This window comes from Dermacentor variabilis, chromosome 5, assembly GCF_050947875.1.
Source record: "Dermacentor variabilis isolate Ectoservices chromosome 5, ASM5094787v1, whole genome shotgun sequence".
In the NCBI taxonomy this organism is placed as follows: Eukaryota; Metazoa; Arthropoda; class Arachnida; order Ixodida; family Ixodidae; genus Dermacentor; species Dermacentor variabilis.
In genome coordinates this window covers 136,398,763-136,414,463 of record NC_134572.1, presented here as the reverse complement: position 1 = coordinate 136,414,463, position 15,701 = coordinate 136,398,763, and the positions used below count along the sequence as shown (strand labels likewise).

At 44.2% G+C, this 15,701-nt stretch overlaps 2 long non-coding RNA genes across 2 annotated transcripts in view; one reads left to right on the top strand and one right to left on the bottom strand.

Annotated features, from left to right (window-relative positions):
- The window catches only part of LOC142583178 (uncharacterized), a 249,000-nt gene that overhangs the window by 883 nt on the left and 232,416 nt on the right, over nucleotides 1-15,701 (top strand). The window lies entirely within an intron of this gene.
- LOC142581976 (uncharacterized) overlaps nucleotides 855-15,701 on the bottom strand; it is a 63,059-nt gene continuing 48,212 nt past the window's right edge. Inside the window, exons 2-3 of the long non-coding RNA XR_012828337.1 lie at nucleotides 1,403-1,443; nucleotides 855-1,011 (exon numbers count right to left, since the gene is read on the bottom strand). This is a non-coding gene — a long non-coding RNA (uncharacterized LOC142581976). The remainder of the gene's footprint in view (nucleotides 1,012-1,402; nucleotides 1,444-15,701) is intronic.

The following is a 15,701-nucleotide window of genomic DNA, read 5'->3' as shown; positions in this document are numbered from 1 at the left end:
GAACCGCACGAAAGCGCTGTTTTAACATCTCTTGTATATTTAGCATGCCATATTTTAGGTAACAAATGCTGATGCTTGCAAAGAGAGATACCGGAGAAATTAAGCCCTATAGTTTAAAGTCGGTGTACCTGAATTTTGAGTGTATGTGCGTTTCCTTGAGTGGAAAAAATATCATGCATAGCGACAAGCGTCGAGCTGTGCTGGTGGGAGAAACGTGCGTGCCCTTGTTGCCATTTTGTAAAATGCGTATGGGCTAGAACATTTACCCCGTATTTATACTGCCAGCTAAATACTTAATATGGTCAAGCCTTCGAATATAGCGCCGTGCGAGCGTTATGCGCTTTAAAACTGTCGACAAAAAAAAGGAATGCGTTATCAGCTTTCGCTATATACTAAAGGCGCTTTGGGCTTATGGAAATGAAGGTGAGATAAACTGCTTGTAAGCGAAATTTCTGTCTTTTTTTTTTTTGCTTTCATTGAATCCGCCGTTGAAATGTGCGCTCGTGTTCTGGGAAATGTATTTCTATGTGAAATTTGGCTGAGTGATATCGAATTGCATCTGCTGTTTGAAGAACACGTTGGTTTAAGTGTTACAGGCATATAGCTCAAGCGGGGTAATAGGGGTGCCCAAAGTACACCGAAGTGACTTGTACGTGGAAAGTTCGGTCGCAGTGAACGATCGACAGCACGAAAGGGGAAGGAGTAGGAGATCAGAGGTCGTCACGCAAAGTAATATGGTGTCCTATTTCCGTAAAATGTCATTTTCCGCTCACAGATGCGACTATATGCAGCAAACTGTAGGCTACTCGTGCAAAATGAAACATAACTCGACACTACCCTTGGGTAGTCGCATTTCAGCCTATACAACGTTCATGCTCTTTCATGCAGTGCAACTAATAAATACAGGCACTCACCTGAGAAGTTGTCGCTACAAGTGATGCTTTCTTTGAACAGCATTCAGAACCAGGTTTGCGCTAAAGGCCGCAAAGTACAGGGAGAGGCTGGAACAGCCTGTCTCGCACAAAAAAAGAAAGGGGCGCATAAAAGCAGTAACAACCAACAAGCACCTTCAGAAACTATCGTCAATTATGATGTAGTGTATTGATACACGCTAAGTCAGTATCTAATAGAATGGTATGCTTAACTTGGAAGCAAAGTGTGAAAATAACCTCAACAAAAGTGTGGCTTCCTAGGATGTCAATATAATTACGAAATTATTCATTTGCACTTTTCGGCAAACAAATTGATGTACGGCCCAATACGTGGGGTACTACGATTGACAAGCGCTAGTTAATGGTGATATTAAGTGCATATTAGTTGATGTGTTGGCATGAATATAGGTGATCACAGCTATAGGTTTTAAAGTGTCTTGTTGATAAGCAAAATATGCAGGGCTGCTTACGTCTCCATTAGGAGTAGGACGAAGATCAGATAACTGGAATCCTGAAAGAAAACAAAAGATTTCACAACTATTAATTAAACGCCATAATATTCACCAGAACGGTTAGTAATTCAGCACGTCATAGGTACCACAAGCGCAAGAAAGAAAAAGAAGAAATGATTAAATTGTAATATTTCCTTCCTTTAAGTAGATGAACTATTGAAATAAAGCTTATATGGCCTTGGCAGATAAGCTGATAGTATTATCAATATTCAAGCAATATTACCGCTGAGACCTTAAGCATATATGTAGCACGCATGCGTTAGATATCAAGTTTATATTGCAGTCTGCTAGAAGAGCTCTCATGAACTCATAAATCGTCGGAGTTCATACTGTAGGAGACGTTGTATTTTATACAGATGCGTATATTTACATTCAGTGCAACAAACACCCTGTTCTTGCACATATGCTGTGAAATATTTAAATTACATTTCTACATTTTTATCCACCCCAGCAACTCGACCTTTCTTCCCACTCGAAACGCATATCTCATCTGGTATTCGACTTTTTTATTTGCAAAACTATATTGTCATTTAGTGCATCGTTGTTAGTCGGCACACAGCCCGTAAAATAATATTGTCACGGAACAGTCAGCCAGCCGTATCCTCAAACATGCGACAGTATGAAAGGCGCGGCTTGCAGAACACACGTGACCACTTAACAAAGTAGGTTTTATGCGCTGGAAAGTGTATTTTCATCAGGAGTTGGGACAAATACCTTGCTCAACTTATTTTTCAACACATTCAAAGAAAGTTGAAGATACTGATGTGAACATTGTGCTTTCTGCAAGTACGTTGATAGGTTACGAATAATATTTTTTGGCATAAAATATCTTTAGTTTCCAATTCTTACTTGCCTTCACCCACACTGTGGGGTAGCAAACCGGACACTCATATGTTTGGGCACCATATGAATGAACGAATGTGTGTGGTTTAGTGGTGCAAGGGCCAGGTATGGCCAAAGAACGCCAAGACAGTGTTAGCGATTTCGCGGTGGAATGATGAGTTCTGTGAAGAAGATGTGACTTGGCTGTAAAGGGGCCTAAAAATAGTCCAATCGTCACTTACAGCGCATACATAGACGGAGGACAAAAAAAGAACGACGTAGACAAGCGCTGACTTCCAACTGATTTTTATTTTCAGAAACAAACGTATATACCCTGAAACACCAAGACAAAAGCGCCCTCTACAAGCAGCAAACCCGACATGAGAATGCATTCAGAATTTGTTACCTAAGGTGAACGAGAGCGCATGTGCGACCTCAGGAAAACCAGTTCTTTGTCTGTTAGTGCGATTGATGGCTTACTAACCGAGTCGCCATCGGCAATCGCTGCTGCTTCAATGATTATTCTGGTACTTTCATTGGAATGCCTAGCTAAGGTAGTCGTCTCCTCAAAAATTGGGACACAGCAACATTGTGCGCAGTGAACACCTAGGAAGCCTTCCCGCCCTTTGCGCACTGGTTTTCCTGAGGTCGCACATGCGCTCTCGTTCATCTTAGGTAACAAATCCTGAATGCATTCTCATGTCGGGTTTGCTGCTTGTAAAGGGCGCTTTTGTCTTGGTGTTTCAGGGTATATACGTTTGTTTCTGAAAATAAAAAATCAGTTGGAAGTCAGCGCTTGTCTACGTCGTTCTATTCTGTCCTCCCTCTATGTATGCGCTGTAAGTGACGATTGAACCATGGAATACCAACTAGCCCGTACTCAAACCTTGCTAAAAATAGTCGCTGTAAAGTGCGTAAAATCTACGTGCTATAAAATTATGGCGATGACTAATGACGAATGCTATGAACGTTAAAATCCATCGTAGAAGAATGATGCAAAATAGAAAATATATGAGATGTAAAATTACTTGGAGCACTGCTGCCTCGCCAGAGCCCTTGAAACACAAGGGCCTAGAGGCGAGGGCTCCATATCTTTCCTATCCTTAACTGCTTTTTCTCTCTACCTCTCTCTTTACGTGTCGTCTCTTGTTTTCTTGACATGTTCTGCCGCACTTCTTATCTCCATTTGTGTTATTGCACATCGCTTGATCAGTTTCGTGATCGTGATCCCACTGAATAATTTAGGACAGTGCGCTGTCTGGACTTCAGATACGGTGTTGTAAACGCTAAGTGTATAGCTATCACAGTATTTGGAACGCCCTGCAAAAAAAAAAAAAAAAGGTGTAGAAAGAAATTAATGCAGTGTTGTTTGCAGCTATGACCCTGAGTATTTCCTCGGCATTTGCTGTAAGGTGCGAGTTAAAAATAATTTTTTTTTTCTTAGTGAGCTGCCGAGCAGGTCTCTCACATTTAAGCAAGAGCGCAGTTGGGTGCACATCCATGTCGTTTCACGCAAATGAAAAGCAGCAAGAACGAGACAAGAAAAAGTCCTTCCAAGCGCCAAAAGTGTGGCAGTTTGGGCGAGTTGGTATGTCCTTACACTTTTAGGCTTGTAGCGCAGCTCAGAAAGAGCAAAATGGAAGGTGGCAGGGGTAATGAAAGGGAACGGAAAACAGAGTGAGCGCTAACTTCCAACTGATGGTTTATTTCGTGACACAGAAGGCTACTTATACACTCTGCGAACCATGTGACATCAAGAGATTACACAAAACTAAGCAACAAAGCCGATAGTAATCATGTGAAAACATATTCAGACAGGCTGTGGTGGCACTCTGAGATACGCCAATTCATTGCTTGATAATGAAGGCGAGCTTACACATGCATGGTCCATACATAGCCTTTTCTTCAATGATTTCTCGTGTGAGCTGATTACCACTACGACCTTGAATGACGCGTTCCTCTAAGACAGGTTCGCAACCACACATTTTGCAGTGCTGCGCAAGAAACCCCCCAGCTGTAATACAATTCTTAGCATTGTAACCATGTTCGCGCAGCCTGTCATTCAGACAGGCTGCGCGAACGTGGTTGATTACCAGAAGAGAAAATGAAGGTCAAAGTTTCATCTTTTCTTAAATTGCCCGCCGTATATCTAAACGCCGGCACGTCAGTGTGATGTCACGGATTTCAAAGTATTACTTTCTTTCGTATTTAGGCCGCGTTGGCTATGCAAAGGTTCCCGAAACTCGCCATGTTCAATCTTTGGCTCCCTTAAAACACAACGTAGTCTATCTTTGCCACTAAAAGAAATTTAACTCTATCCGCGAAGGCACTGTCAAAATCTATGAGGTCACAACGAGCTGGTGCGGAAATTTCAAGGAGGCGTCGCCATGCATCTTTGGTTATTGCGCTTTTTTTTTTTTTTGTGGCTTACCAAGCGCCTTGTCTTGATAAGAGCAGTGTTTTTGATATTGTAGAAGAGTAGTTTACTGATACAGAAGAAATCATTTTTCTGTGTAGCGCCCCCTAAACGGAGATTTCAGACTCGGCCTTCAAGACTTGTTAGTCTCATTTTACCACTTAGAGATTAAACAGCAATGGTTTCGAGAAAGTCACGTTTCCTGAGCTCTCCAATTAAGTCCTGCGAGGCGTAGAATTCAGGGTGCCATTTGCAAAGGGCAGCGGTATATATTGCGCATCAAACAACAAATCAGTTAAAAAGAATATCAAGCGCATATGAAACCAGCACTGTGAGCCCATATGAAGAAAAAAGAAACACGGGCATTTCTATTACATTTACGTTTCTTATGCACGAGCTATAATAACGGACTGCTATCCAGGTTCACAGCACAGCACATAATATGAACAAATTCTGGACACTCGTTTCGACTGTACGTGTTTCACGATGGTGAAACACTGCTGACTGAATTTCTGTTATTATAGATTCTTGTACCTTCCTTTCTGTTTATTCAAGGTACACATGCAGCACCGAGTAGCACCTATAGATGCTCATCAGCACCTTCGGTGACAACATTCCTCGGCGGCCTCTCGCACGGCTGCTGCTTCCTATCCCCAACGATTCCGATAGTGTCACTTCGCGCACCGCGCTTCCCGCGACACACACAAACACGCGCGTGGCATGGCGTTTTCTGTTTCATCTCTCCGAGCATCGCGCACGTGCGTCACAGTTACCCTTGCAGCCGAGGTTGCGCGCGAAAGTTTCGCACCGTTCCGGCTCCGGGATCGAGGAAAGCAGCTGCCGCCGGAGATGGCGAGCCTGTGCCGCCTACAGTGCTCGGCGGGAGGAGCCGCCTTTGTCGGCGGCGGCGGCGGCAGCCGCCGCGGTCACCATGTGTGCGGAGTAAACACGGGGCTCGCGCGAGCGGCGCGATGCGCACGCCGCTAGGCGCGGCGCTCCCATGGACGCGTATACGCAGACGCGCAAGCAGCGCTCCGTGTAGCAGATGCGACGACGGCCCCGAAACTGTATGCAGTGCCGTGTATCAGCCGGGCCGCCCGTAAATCAGAATCGCGTCCCGCCGTCGCCTCGTCTTTGAAAAAAACGCGAGGAGTTGCCGCCGGCATGCGTTCACACTTCCGTCTATATTCGTGAACGGAGCTCGGACGCAGGGCTGCATGGCCTCGCGTATAAGACGTTCCCGACATCTGGACGGCCGAGCGTTTCTGGCTGGGATGCCTGGTCGGGCAATTCTGGGAACCACGGCGCCTCTGCAGAGCTCTTCAGGCGTATCCGATGACTCGGGATGATGCTATAGGGATGCGGTTCAGTTGACCAGAACAGACGGTGCGCTAGCACAGACGTGTGTGTGAGCTCTCTGTATCTCTTGAGTAAGCAGCCGATTGCCGATTTCGGATATACAGTCAGCTAGTGTCTGCTGTTCACGCGCATACTGGACGAAGACACGAATGACGTTCCGTACTGTTTCTGGTATACGTCACAACGATCCCGGTGGGGAGACGGCACGTTGAAGTAGACGGGCTGACCACGTTTGAAATTTTCGGAATTTAAAAAAAAATCGCGCGTGGCAGATAGCGCGATTCTTAAAAATTACGGGGTGTTACGTGCCAAAGCCACTTTCTGATTATGAGGCACGCCGTAGTGGAGGACTCCGGAAATTTCGACCACCTGGGGTTCTTTAACGTGCACCTAAATCTAAGTACACGGGTGTTTTTGCATTTCGCCCCCATCGAAATGCGGCCGCCGTGGCCGGGATTCGATCCCGCGACCACGTGCTCAGCAGCCCAACACTATAGCCATTGAGCAAGCAGCACGACTCTTGTCCTTGAGCTGGATCATTCGGAGAGGCGGACATTACTAGTGTGAGAAATCGAAACATGTATTCGACTTATTAAGCAAAAAATGACTAATTAACTACCTAACTATTACTTTACAGCGCATATTGTAATTAGCGAATTGTAGCCGGCGAGTGTCTAAGTATTATACACTTGAAGCTAATCTCCAGGATGACACCAATTTCGAGATTTTATTCCCGAAAGCGTGGGACGAAATACATGGGCGTTCCAGTTACTTTTGTGTTTCACGGCACAAAAAAGCGTTTTGTTAAAAAAAAAAAAAAAACTACGTGGGGCAACAGTGCATTTTTTTTCGACGAGTTTGTTGGCGCATATCTCCAAACTGGTGTCATTCTGTGAATTCATTTCAAATGGATACACCTTTCAAACTCACCGGCTACAATTCGTGCGTTGCTATAGGGGCCGCAATGTAAATAATTACCGATTTAATTATGTGACCTTTTTTATTTAGTTGAATATATGCACCTACATTTCTCGCGCAAGTAATGTCGGCCTCTCTGAATTAACCAGTTCAAGTACTAGAATTACGTAATCTGCAACAGGTGATTTTTAAGGTTACTGAAAACTTAAAGGGAAGGAGACAAAGGGCAGGAAAGACAGGGAGGTTAGCCAGTGTAAGTACCGGCTGGCTACCCTGCGCTGGGGAAAGGGGTAAAGGGAATAAAAGGTGAAAGAAGAAGAGGAAAAACATAGAAACCAGAAAATTCACATATTAATGCGATACTACGCGCTACAACATTCAAAAGCGGTCGCACAATTCGCATGCCCCTGAAAACTTCAGCAAAGCTCTTAAGGTCTTGAGTTCCGAAGCCCGTCTGGACTAGTGTGCTAGAGTTCTTTCCTCTGTAAAGGTAAACTTAAAGGTGATCGTCCCATGTATAGATGCACATATCGTTTGTTAAAAACCGGATCTAATCGCAGTCTCCAAGCAATGCACGCATGATTTCGACCGGGGTCATGCGGCATTCGAACAGCCTTGCATTCCTCCACAGAACGGGTTTTCACCTGCAGCCGTGAAAGGTTCATCTCACAAAGAATACTTGTTCGCGCCACCTTTATGTAGAACAGTGGCCACGACTCATAAATGCTCATAAAGCCACCACTCATAAAGCCACCACTCATAAAGCCACCATTCATAAACGTCTTTCTTTTACCTTCCGTTATTCCCTCTGCAGAGTATATCCGGTTAGAGGAGTCAACCTCAGGCCAACCACTTCGCCATTTCTTAAATAAGTTTGTCGGCTCTCTTTCTTGGCGTAGGCTAGCTAGTCCATCATGAGCCGAAACTGATGAGAAATCGTGCTTCCTTGCTATGCGCAGCGTTTTCTCTATCAGAATGTAGACGTTTCTCGACATAAACAGTTTGAAGTTAGCGCCGTCCGTTGTTGCGCTCTGTATGTGTAGCCTTACTAAATTTCTCAGTAGGAAAGTGTTAGTTATTCTTTTGCGGATTTCGATTAGCTATCACTGATACAGCATTGGAGCTAACGACGAGTATGCACTACTTTAGCGTTATTGTTTATTTATTTAATGGTGTTCTTGTATTCGACTTGCTAAGAAGGAAGACAAGGGTAAAACGGACGCCGACCAAAAACAAATAAAGAAAAGAAACCGAGACGTTTCGGCCCCCGTATGGAAATGTCGGGATAAAATATCTGCTTTAGTGAGCTAATTTATCAGCCTTAATAATGAAAAATAGTCCCAGTATTGTTGCAGCAGCATTTGGAGAAGAACTCAATCGTTGAAAAGCGAACAGGAGCTAGTTTCAGCTTACAGATGCGTCTAATTTCTGCCTGCTGTCTGCGAGAGTCTGCGCTTTGTCTGCGATGCGCATCTATTTAAAAAGCAAAATTAGGAAAAGAACCAGCCGTGCCCAACGTCGCAGTCATGCTAATGACATTTAGCTGTCGATGTACAGCAAAGCATCATCACGTATAGAGCTCAAGAGCTTCATGCTTCTATATGGTGGTGCATTTCTTGTGAATATGCTTTTTTCAGGTTTCTTGGTTGCTGAACACTTGGCCGCTATTAGCCGAATAAAGAAAAAAAAGCGTGGTCAGAGGAGTAGTTGGAAATTTTCTCATTTGCTATTTTTTTATATACCTTGCACTGCTGTCACGATAATCTTCGCGTGACGCCAAGATCAAACACCGCGTGAAGCAAGCCGGCGGCTTTGGCTGGCTCTTGGATACTACCCTGAGAGCACTTCACTTGATACGCCGTGCGAGGGACTGACAGATGATAGCTCCCGCGCAGGGCAGACGTCGCCGATCGCAAAGATTAGACGAGAGTTTGCACAAGACTGATGGGCATCCAGGTGACCTGCATGCCAGCACCGACCGCTCGTCCGCGGTGACTGGGAGAGGATGACGCGATGGGAGACAGAAAGCTAAAAAAGGAATCTCTCAGTGCTCGCGTTTGCCCCGAGTCTGTCAGGGTGACAGTTCTAGACGGAAGGCGGAGACGAGGTCAACGACGAGGCATTGGCTGCCTGGCAGGGAGCCACATCACGGGATTGGTGGCGGGTGGACCGATCTGCCCTCCGAGTATTCTCGCGCTGCATCGTGAACCACTTAAAGCTATCCGGGAATAGCCATGGGGCCTCCTTCTGGCACATGTGGGGGGCTAATGTGCCTCGAAGGAAGATTGCTTGGTTCGAATGAAGAAAAAAAAAACGATAGTTGCGTTGCATGTTCCGTATAAGTTGGCGCTTCGTATCGTTGCTTGCCGTGTGCGTGAATAAATTAGTGCTGGCTGCAACTTGTGTTACGAGATTTCGAGAAGCTTCGATCGAGATCAACGTCGCTTGCCGCACTGTGCCAGCGCATGTCCCTTATCCGCATGATTTATGGTTGGGCGTGTTTGCTGATGTGCGTTCGCGCGAGTGCTAGCACTACGCCTGTCACGTTCATTCAGCCTTAACGAAAGGCTAAAGCGTGTGGCTGTGGTCACGTGCTAGATATGTAGTCGAAGATAACTTTGCAAGCGGAAATGCTCTGTAAAATACAGTAACAATTTAGCGGCGAGTGGCACACGCCAATGCAGGCTGATCTGGGAGTTCTGCCGTGAAGAATACTTCCACTTCATTTTGGGCCACATCAGGGCAAGCTACTAGCGAGCAGCAGTCCATACATTTTTGATCGCTTCATACGCTGTTGCACTATATATGTGCCATGGAGACACTCCGGCCAAGCGACTGCCCTTTGTCTTTCGGCCGGCACCAGCAGCGTTCATTTGCATCGAGTGATTAAATACTGAATAATGATGCATTTCATTCGATTGCATCAAGATGCGAGTATCGATGGCCGTTTGCCAACCTCTGTATGAAACTTCTCCCGTGTCTGACTTTCCCACCTCGCCACCGCCACTCCGTGTTTACATGATCACCTGATGCAACCCAGCGCCGGTATTGTACGATATACTGTAACAACTAACAATTGACCTGAGCGGCTGTAATGTGAGAGCATTATGACGTGCAATCATTAAATTCATCTGTGTGCATCACTTCTCTAGAAACATGTTCATACAAAAGAGCGTGGAGAAAGGCGTTGGGCAATGCAGAACGCTCGCCGCATGCTTGCGCAACCGCTGCCGCATCCCCTGTCACGTGACTCTGTACGTCACACCACCCCACTGGCTCCGTTGCTCATTCTGCCCCACTTCGTACCTCTCACCGTGCCAGTTTCTCATGCAGCTCCGCCGGGGACATACCTCCTATACCTGACTGAAGGCCAGTTTGTTCTATTTAACAATTTTGCATTAAAATTCTTGCGAGAACACATATCGTGCACTAATATGAGGAAAGACCGAGGTCACTATTATGAATGAATGAATGAATGAATGAATGAATGAATGAATGAATGAATGAATGAATGAATGAATGTTTATTTCATCTTGAATACACTTTCAAGAAAGGTGCAGGGGCAAAAGGCGCACAGCGCCTGACAGTGGCCCCTGTACCCCCAATATACGCTTTTATTATACATTATTTAGTGGTAGTTCATTGGCAGTGAGCGGACACACACAACGTTACATATTTTAACACATTATGCATGAGTTTACACAAACTCAGAACAGAAATAACAACATTTTTGGGTTACAGTTTGTTTACCAATATAGACGGTGAAATAAGAAAGAAAAAAAAATGTTCCCCTTTTCCTCCCCTCTTCCCTTTCCTCTCCCGGTTCACAGTCAATAACGTACAGGTTATACAGGTAAATCACCATAGTACACTAAAGTGCAGCATATAACCATGAACATGTACGTATCCACGTAAAACAGAAAAACAGGAAAAAAGCGGGTTATAATATATTTATGTAGCAACAATCACTCTCTCAAACACTGTGTTAGTAACAATTCCTTCACATGGTTTTTGAAGCCGTTTCTTGTCATACTGAAATCAATGTTATCTTCTAGCTTATTTAGGATTGTTAGTACTTGGTACCTGGTTGTTTGTTTACCATACTTGGTCCTTGTGTTTAGGGTCCGTTTTCTTTTTAGTCTCATATCGTAAGGAGCTTCATTAATGTTTTCGTGTATATAGAGTGCATTTTTATATATATACTGCAGTAGTTTAAAATCGTAAACGTCGTTAGCTTTAAGCATTCGGTATTTAAAAAATAATGGTAATGTGCTTAGTTCATGACTTGGTCCCTGATAGTTTTCGTAAATGCGCAATATTTTCTTTTGTAGAATAATGAGCCTGTTGTAGTTAGCTTTTGTTGTGGTACCCCATACCAATATGCCGTACGATAATCTGGAGTTGAACAGTGAAGTATATAGATTTTGTTTCAGCCAAATAGGTATTAAGTGTGCAATTTTATACAAGCATCCAACAGATCGGGAGAGTTCGGTAGCTAAATTATTAATGTGTACATTCCATGAAAGGTGCTCTTGGAACCAAGCACCAAGAAACTTTTGCTCTTTAACCCTGGTTATCTGTTGCCCTTCAAAAGTTAAAACTATTTCTCTACTTGGTGGTTTGCTAAGTGCACGAAATATTATGTACTTTGTTTTTGTTGTGTTAAGCTGCAGCCTATAACAGAACAAAACTGCTAACGCTTGCCATCTTCGTTGACTGCAGCAAAGTTTTTGATACCCTCAGTCATGCTTCATAAGCTACACTCATAGTGTACACATGGTGTATCTTATTTACTTTTTCGTTCTTACCTGACCGGTAGAAAAATAGCATGTCGCTATTAGAGAACATTTCTCTTCTCAAGGTGGTATATTGGGACCAATGGCTTTTAACGTGTGTTTTAGCGATATTGTCTGAGTTAACACTGATGCATCGCTTTTTGCTTAATGCTGACGACACAAGCATACTTATTTGTGGTTCCGACGCAAACGAAGGGGCAACGAAAGACCGAACGGTGTTTTCCGATGTTTTTAGCTGGTCAAATTCAAACGCTTTAAAGACGAACACCAAGAAAACTAAGGCAGTAATATTTAAAGCCGTTAACAAAGATGAAAGCCACATTAACCTGTGCTTCACGGCGGCGTGTCCATTGACATATTAGACAAGGATAAATTATACGGTGTTACGTTTTCAACAACATTAAATGGGCGTGTCCCGTTTATTCACAGCTGAAATTATTTTCTAGTTCAACAGGCGTACTTTCGCGCTGTAGACGTGTCCTCACAAGAAAGCTAAACTGCATATTTATTTTTCTTTGTTTGCCACATACACAAATTATAACACACGCAGGAGGAAGAAGAAAAAAAAAAGGAAAGAAAGGATAAGCAGTGCTTGGTGGGGTCTTTGCTCTGTCAGTCCCCGTCGATTTATTGATCGATGTGATCCAATAGACATGTATAACCAACTAGCCCACCAGTTCGTCCTGAATAAGTTATTGCGCACTAATTTGGGGTACGACCACTGTACGAAACATAGGCACAATTTTTCGTCTGCAGAAGATAGCCCGTCGGTATATCGCCAATGCACCAAGTTGTTGCACAGCAGGCTTGTTGTTTTTACGATGCGATGTTATAAATGAAAAGCATCTTTTTTTTAATTTTCGCTTGCTTTATTCTTTTTTCTGTGCCAACGTCTAAGCGAAGGCGTTTCTTGAGAGAAGTTCTAATCTGCATATTTACCATACCAATTTACGCGCAGACTTTGCTGACATGTGGTTGTTTCCCTATCAACGCACCAATTATGCCTTGCAATCACTTTCTTTTGTGTCACCTTCTGTACTGAGAGAATATAAAGAAATGGTAATTTTGCCATTTACCGAAAATACAAATGCGGGACTTACAAATATTTTCTCGTTGGCGTCTATTTTCTTTGCTTTTCGTTTCACTCCTTCGTTGTGAACTGTTCAGTGCCTTTATGAGGGTATTTTATTTTCTATTTTTTTCTTTGTTGCTGTGGTGTGCTTCTTAACTTGTCCATGTTAGCACAAATAGGTTGTTTTCAAAGAGCTGCCTTGCAATATTTTATTAATCAGCTTTTTTGTTATTAGTATAATACTTTGTCTCCCTTTGTCCGTTATGACGTAGTTTCTAACGGAAATTGTCGCGTTTCATGTCCCTTTACTTCGCTGTCAGGGTGTTTAGCTGCATTAGTGATCGGTGAACCTGATGTAACCTGATGTAGGCGCTCCCTCTCTTCGGACCCTCAGACACTTTCGAGAGGTCTATAACTCCGTTACGCCTGTGGGACCGCCAACATTTCTAAATTCAATATTACAGACGTGACTAGACCCACCCCGGTCATGCACGCCTTTGATTACACTCTTATAATGTATGGGTCACCGTTAGAAAACGCGTAAAATCCCTTTGTGAGGAGATTAATCCTGCAGTGTTAAGAGAATCGACCCACACCCGGCCTTCACTACCTGCCTCCAGGATTGGAGCATGTTAGAAACTGCACTAAAATCCTCGCGAGCACCCACATTATACACTGTATCAGGCACGTACCCAGAATTTCTTTCCGGGGGGGGGGGGGGGGGGGCGGAAAGGCAATACAAGGTAACTTCTATGCAAATGAAGGGGGGTACTTCCCTAGTACAAATGTGAATAACGCCAACCATTCGCCATAAAAACGCGTAAACCCGCGAAAGAGGAATGAAATAAGGCGTATTTTACAGGTACGCCTGTGCGATGCACCTCTTCTTTACTTGGCAAACAAGGAACTACGTCAAATGGACTTGTGTAGGAAAGAAGCGCAGGAAGAACACTGCCAAGAACAAGTAAAGAAGCCAAAGTGTAAAATAAAGAATACGATAGTAGAATACAAATTAAAAAAGGCAGCAGTTGGCAACCAAGGCACACAAACCGCGCGGAGTTGTGCTACTTCGCCAGCCAATCACAGAAGCAAACAAAATCGTCGTCGTGCGGCCTGTTCAAAATGGCGTCGTACTTGATACCTCTAGAGCGTCGATCTGCTGTTCTTGAAGAGTCTTTTCATCGGCGGAAGCAATGAGGTGTGCAAGAGACGTGTACAAAGTGTATGGAGTCTCAGCATTTCACTCTTCAAAAGTCTGCGGTGCCGTTCATTTCACTGCTGAAACCGGTTTACTCATGAAGCTTCACTGACAACTGAAGTGAAACTTGACAATAAATAGTTGCAACAAAGCAAGCATGTTATTTCAGTTCAATAAAGAATTCGGCTTTGGCCATTCCACTATAATAGGCGAGGGGAAAGGTATAAAATTACGCGCTAATAATTTTTTTTTGTTTTTGGTTACCGCCTTATTTGGGTAACAGGAAAAGTCGAGTACGTTTATTTGCAGCCTTGCGGAGGAACAGTGGCTGGCGGTTATGAGGGCGGGGGTGGGTCTTCCCTGAAGGTTTAATTTGTATCCGACTATAGTAGCGTTTTTTTTTAATTAGCTCTCGAAGAACTGCAGAGAAATATGTATTCGCGGAACAATCGCAGTTCTTTTGCATCCCTCATTTATGCTCCACCAAGTTAAGTGCCACAACCGACTCATGCTGTTATTAGGGACGGTACGTAACGATGCGTGGCTGCCAGTCGCGTACAACCGCGTAGGGCGCAGGACGCTACAATTCTAGACGTACTACGCCCACCGCGGAAGGTTAGAGAAAAACCTACATAAGCACAGCAGAGAAGTGGCTACGCTAGGCGACTCGAATGATAACTGTAGAAGCACCATTCAGAACGCACGGAATTGTCCTTCACTTCCGGCGGCGTTTTCTCTACTTCCTTCTTAAAGAAAAAGATGTTGATACATAAATATTTTCAAAAAGATGGTTAAAATTGTCAATTTTCGATTTTCCTTCCTGTTTGGCTGTTGCCTTGGCTCTCTGCCTTGGTAGATCGCCTAATTTCTCAACTTCTTGCGACTCTTGTTTCCAGCTGCCAATTTTGCACGAAAAGAGCTCTACAATTAGGGAAAAACCAGACGAGTTAACGAGTGACAGTCATATTGCCTATGAGTTTAAGAGTTATTGTAGGGTTTGATGATGGACGCTGTCTCGTATTATTGTATTTTCCACGTTATCTAACCCATATCGCGGGTATATGGTTCCGAGAATCTGCCAGCGTCGCGGCGAGCCGTTACTCGAGGAATTAATGAAGCAAAAGAAAAAGTTAAACGCAATTGGCGTTTTCTCTGGCCGCGACTCGTTCCACGTGCATAGAGGCCAGCTGACCACAAACCGAATCCATTTCCTGGTATACCTGGATAAGTCTAAACGAAGAAGGTTGAACTAACGAAGCATCAGCGATGCACGTGACCGTCGAAAAGATGGTGACAACTGAATGAATCTCGAGTTAATCGCGTGGGCACCGAATCGACGAGGAAACTGGCCTTCACACCCTAGGAGATGCCGATAACTACCGCCATCCAAAAGGAGTGAGAAAGGCAGCAAAATGTTGACCTCCGAATAGCTGTCAAGTTTCAACATTGATTTGGCGGCGCTCTAGGAATGTGTGTGAGAAGTGATGGCGTGGGCGGGGGGAGGGTATGCGTCTTAACTTCACCCCCCTTTTTTATGTTTTTAAGGTTAATCCGCACCTACAGCTAATCATTTAAAGTTAATCCGCACCTGCAGTAGAACTAGAAATCAAGCTTTCAATTTGTGCTTTCTGACGATCCGCTATGTATCGTAAGCCTTGAATCCACTTACGTCAGAC